This window comes from Lontra canadensis, unplaced genomic scaffold (assembly GCF_010015895.1).
Source record: "Lontra canadensis isolate GAN:19392208 unplaced genomic scaffold, GSC_riverotter_1.0 scaffold80, whole genome shotgun sequence".
Taxonomy (NCBI): Eukaryota; Metazoa; Chordata; class Mammalia; order Carnivora; family Mustelidae; genus Lontra; species Lontra canadensis.
Window position 1 is genome coordinate 7514645 of NW_022631074.1, and position 6424 is coordinate 7521068.

Consider the following 6424-nt stretch of genomic DNA (forward strand, 5'->3'; position numbering starts at 1 on the left):
TGGATATGACATGTTGCATTTTCTGTGCTGGTATTGCTTTTTAACTAATAGTTACAGGTTTTAACTAATCTGCAACTTCACTTGGGCAAATGAAGAGAATAGTTCTAGTATGTTACTTCTGAGACTAAAATGTCTTGACAAGATTATTCTATTTTTTTTTTAAAGATTTTATTTATTTATTTGACAGGCAGAGATCACAAGTAGGCAGACAGGCAGGCAGAGAGAGAGGAAGGGAAGCAGGCTCCCCACTGAGCAGAGAGCCCGACGCGGGGCTCGATCCCAGGACTCTGAGATCATGACCTGAGCCGAAGGCAGAGGCTTAAACCACTGAGCCACCCAGGCGCCCGATTATTCTATTTTTTAAAAATGTATTTCAGCATCATAAGTATCATGTCCTATACTATAATACTATAAAACACCAAGGTCAATTCAATCACATTAAATCAAACACAAAATTAAAAAAAAAAAAAAACTTAAATATGTGTGTATACATAATAGTTTCATTTAATATATGTGTATACATAATTGTTTCATTTGACAACATAATAAAGACTTAATTTAAAAATTGGAGAAAATTCCTTTCTGAATTGGTATAAAACCTGGATTATAGGTTTTTTTAATACATTTTTAATTTAACACTATCAAGTTTATACTGTACGTCTTGGGAAGAATCCTTACTTTGTAGAGTCCCTTGGGGAAACTGTTTTACTGCTTAAATAAGAATTTATGATTAGCATTTCAATTATTTGATAGAAAATGTGAGCTTCAAAATTGCTTTAAGAGCTCTAAAACACTTATTATCTTAAGTAGTTTGAAATAGTATTTCATTTTATGTATACTATTAATTTGATTAACAAATCCTTTCCTAATAGAGTTCATAGAGTTAAATATCAGCCTAAAACAAGGTTGAAGGGCTATAAATTCTGAATTAGACCAATGCCAACTTAAAATCAGACTTTACTGCTGGTCCTTCTTACACCCACATGGAAATGCTCAATCTCCTGGCACCCCAAATTATTCTGAGAGTGGTATGAAGTAAATGCAAGATTATTCCTAAATTACATTTCTATAGTGTATTGCTTTAATATGTCTTAAATATTTGTATAATAAAAAAGGGGATTTTTATACCTTAAAGAGTGATATTCCTACAGTTCTGAAGTTACCAAAAAAAAAGGGGGGGGGGATATTTATTTAGCAGCAAATTGACACAAGAGAAAACTGACATTCTTTTTGAAATGTAAGCAAAGGCAAGACGCACATATTTCAAATAAAGCTCTATAATTTAAGTTTTGTATTTGATTTTGAAATTGTCATTAGTATTATACATTTTATTTTATTTTATTTATTTGAGAGAGAGACAGAGATAGCAAGAGAGAGCATGAATGAGAGGGAAAAGCAGTGTCCCTTCTGAACAAGGAATCTGATGTGGGGATCAGATCTCAGGACCCTGGGATCGTGACCTGCCCAAAGGCAGAGGCTTAACCGAATGAGCCACCCAGATGTCCCTGTCATTAGTATTTTAAAATATAACACAGTGAGATAGTGATGTCATCAGAAAAAAATAACATCTCTACAAACAAGCCATGTTTATTGACTCATATTGGTGCCCCATTGCCTGGCATACCTAATTTCCATGATAATAAAAGCAAGGCTGTCACTCTCAGCAATAGGATGCTTGGATTGGTCTTATCTCAGGCAGATTCATGCAGCATGGCAGAAGAGTGAGATTTTCCTATCCTGGGGTTTCCCCAAACAACCTACTAACTGATTTGTAGAATAGATTAGGTGTTGAGGATATAGATCTAAAAGATTAACTACCCAGAACTGACAGAGTCGGTGGGAGAAGAAACATGTCAGCAGAAGTAACAAGTCTTCAGATCTCTAGATGTCCTTCCACTAGTGTGTTCTGCTATCTATAATTATATAAATTACCAAACACCTTTTCCTTCATGTCCTCTTTTGACTCATTCACATTTCCAGTCAGTTCCAAAGCCTGGGTGAAATATGTAACTCCCAGGGGAATTCCGTAGTGCTAGTTATCTCAATACCCAATTTATACCTACACAGTCACTTTCTTGTATTACCAAGGTACTTTCTTGATAATAAACTCTATGTATTTATTTCTTAAATAGTATTTAAACCTGAACATGGTAATATATTTTGTTAACTTTATTTCTCATCATCTTACACACCATTAGTTTTTACATGATTATTGAATTTTGAGAGGTATAATTGGACTCGCATTTCATCTGAATCAAAATACTAATGTTCTGTGTTATAACCGGATGACTCTGTAATCTTTCTCACTCCAAAGAGGCCACCGTTGTGATTAACCTAGACACTGGGCACTGTTCCATAGGATGTGGCTTTCTTCATACAAAATTGCTTAAGCCTTTAAACTGTGTGTGGTAAAAATTGAGTGAATTACCTCTGAACTTATAATTAAGTATGTGACAGTTGATTTAAACTTCTACCTTCAGGAGTGGGGCTTGTAGTTGATGTTGTATGACTTATGTACTTAAGTAGATATGTTATGGATTAACAGTGATTACACAATTTTTAAAACCATAAACCCCCCTGTTAAAGTAAAAAAGCTTTCCTTATTTATATGTCTTTAAGTTCCAAGTAGTACTAAGTTGTGTTACCACTGATTAGTTTGATAACTACATGGGCACTTGTATCATGACCCTTCCCAAATCAAAAAGTATTTATTTAAAGCTATGGTAGATCAAATACAACAGAATATATGTAAATCTTAGGGACATTTTACATAAAACCCGAAATATAATTGCACAGATATCACAGGGTTGCAGTATATTTTACATATTTGAAATAATGCCATGCTACTGCAGATGTAATATATCGTCAGCATGTCTATTTGACCAGTAGACACCAATTTGTATAAAATACATCCCATGCCTGCAACTTTCTAATTAAAAGTAAAGTGTTAATACTTTCCTAAATAACTTGTTTCAGAAGTCAAAGACAAACAGATTTGGAAAACAAAACACAACAAAAAACCTTGTCAAATCAAAGTTGGATAAAATTTTCTTGAATTGAAAACATCAGTGATAATGGTTCAGATGGGAGAAACAAACCAAAAACAGCAATAAAAGTTCACTTTCAGGCAGCATTTTTGTCTATCTCTAACAAATGAAGGACACTTTAAAAATGTTAATTCAGAAAATGCTGAATGATGATTATTGATTAATAGTTTTTGGGTAAACATCAGCTTCAGTATCTTTTTTTTCTTCCAAATACACTATAGTCCTACAAAAGACCATTTAAAATCAAGCAAATTGAATACTGTGATAAGAAAATATTTTAGAAGTCACAGTTTACTGCAACAAGTTCAAGAAATCCATTCTCAGTAGAGCAGAGTAAGAGAGATACAAAAGAAATGCTAGGGTTAGGAACAGTATTCTGACTGCCCGAAGTAAAGTGCTGTGAGGTAGAAGTTAGAAATGTGCAATGGAAGGAATGCCCTGAAGAATCTTCATGCGTTGGCCTGAAAGATTTCAGAGTCCCAGGTTTTTGAGGGGGCGAATAACAGAGTAGGCAGTTAATTAGACATGTGCTGGAAGGCAAGGATGGTGATAAACAGGTTACACATTAGAAGCCCAAGAACACAACATCCTGACCTTGTGGCTTTCAAGACGTTGGTTGGGGCTGACAGACTGAGAGCCACAAGTGCAGAAAATCTCCTCTTCTACGTCTGCCCATGATTACCCCTAGGCTCATTATAATGTATTTACATTGCGGGTAGAGACCTACCCCCCACCCCGCTTAATGGAGGAAGGCTGCCATGACAGTTCTGGTACAAACTTTCCTTATAGGAAAGGGATGCCTCTCCTTTTGACCCCAAGAGCTTAGACCTCAGGACACCATGTTCTCTAATTCTCCTGTTGTGTCTCTTACAGAAGGATAACCCTACTTCTACAATTCCTCCTGAGTTCCCCTGGGTTGCATCCTAGACCACTGGTTCCTCTTTGACCCTGAGACCTTAAAGAGGAAGTGACTCATCTTCTTCTGCAACTTCTGGCCCAGTATAATTTCGATGACAGAGAGGTTTGGCCTTTAAATGGGAACCTTAACTGTAACACCTTACTTCAGCTAGATTTCTTTTGTAAACAACAGGGAAAATGGAGTGAAATTCTCCATGTATAGGCTTTCTTTGCCTTAGGGGACATGGAGGATCTCTGTAAAATCTTTAAGAATGATCCAATTGTCCTCAAAGTTATCAAAAGGGATCCCTACACACACACACACACACACACACACACACACACATACACATACACACACAGCCTTTGAGAAAATCTCAGTCCCTCCAGGAGAAGGAAACCAAGACACTGCCTAAGCCACCTTTTCCACCTCCCATCTCTCCCTTGGCCCCTCCCAGTCCAGGTGGTTTACACCCACCCCTCCTAAGCTGTCACCCTCTCCCTTCAATGGCTCCATATCCCCGGAGCTTCCCACCCTAAGCTGTGCCCTCTGGTCTAAGGAGCTGGGGAGTTTGGACCTCAGGTTATTCATAAGCCCTTCTCTAATAGAGCTTAAACAGGTTAAACAAGACTTGGGACTCAGAAATCTTTCAGGTCAAGGGAGGAAGTTCACTCTTGGCATTCTTTCCACCATTCATACCTAACTTCTACCTAACAATTCTATCAGGACATGGGAAGCAGTGAGTTTGGATATCTCCAAACCACATGTGTTTGAAACTTTAGCTCTAGAAGAGAACATTCAAGAAAAGAGATGGAAGCTGGTGCCTTCATACAACTAGTGGGAAAACCAGTGTTATTTGTGACCATGTTTTTTCCGTTAACTTTTCCTTTTCAGCTCCAGTGTGCTTAGCTAAGATTTTGTACTATAGCATCCCAAAAGTCAGCTTGGGGAAATACATACCCTGCTTAATAAAAAAAAAATCAGTAAACTCTGCATGTCATATCTACTCCAGAGAACAGACATAGTGTCCCATAGTTTTATAGATGATATAAAGGATTATGGTATTTTTGTGTGAGTAGGCACAGAGAGACTAGGCTAGGGGGAAAAACAAAAGCAGAAAGTAACCTTCTGTAAGGGAATTTTCAAGTTAAGAAATTAGTTAATGATCACAGTTAACTTATATTCTTAGTCAATTTTAAATCTTTTTTGCTATCCACAGAAACTATTTTTACTTTGTTTACTAGATTAAATAGGGGTCAGAGACACTACAGGGGAATCTGCACCATCTGCACCATCCCCCAAATCTAAACCAGAAAAAAAGCCTCCCTCTAATGAACCTATAGTTCCAGCTTTGATTCTCTGATCTATCTTTTAGAATCCTGAAAGAGCTGCCATTCGCTAGTGCTATCCCCATACCGCCATGCCGTCATTGTCTGGTCTCCCATACCAGACAATGAAGAAACTGAAGAAAAGCCAATTTTACTTCACATTGGTATATTGGATATTTATGCTATGTGTGTGTAGATCATATTTTCATTATTATTTTTACTGAGGTAAAATTTACATACAGTGAAATACACAAGTGTTAAGGATAGAGTATGATGATTTTTGTCAACTTACACCAACAAAATCCAAGCCTCAATCAGGATATAAAATATTTTCCTTATCCTAGAAAGTTTCTTTCTGCTTCCTTTTATAGACAAGACTGTGCTACCCCAGAAGTAAATACTGTTCTGATTTTTATCATCATAAATTTGCTTATTCATGTAGTATCACCAACATTTGGTAAAATCAATATTCTTAAATTTAGCAATTTTAGTGTGTATGAAATATCTTATTGTGATATTCTTCAGTGTACTAATGACTATCAATAGCACATTTTCATGTGCTTATCGTCCACATGTATATATTCTTTGTAACCATTCTTTCAAAATCTTTTTTTTTAATTTTGAATTTAAAATTTGACTTTTATTTAAATTTTGCTTATTTTAAGTAGGTTGTGTGTCTCCTTTTTAATGAGTTAGTCTTGTTCTTACAGATTCAAATCGTTTGATAGACATATGTATTATATACAGTTTCTCTCAAATCATGTCTTGTATATTCATTTTCTTACTGCTAAATTTTTATGTAGTTAAAAAAATGTGATGAGGTCTAACATATCGATTTGTTTCCATGATGGTTAATGTTTTCTGTGTCCTCTCAGGTAAATTTTTGCTCCCCTAAGATGGACAATATACTATTCTCATTAATTCTAATATAATACTAGAATTATTCTATTCTATAACCAGGTGCTTTGCATGTTTAGTTTTTATGTTTAGGTCTCTAATCTCAGCTCAAGATAATTTTTGTGTAGGGTGAGGTAAGGGTCAAAGTTTACTTTTTCTATGTGATTATACAGTTGTCCCAGCACCCTAATAGGTAAGATTTTCATTTGTCATACATTGTTTTGGGGAATTTGTAGGACTTCAAATAACGGGAT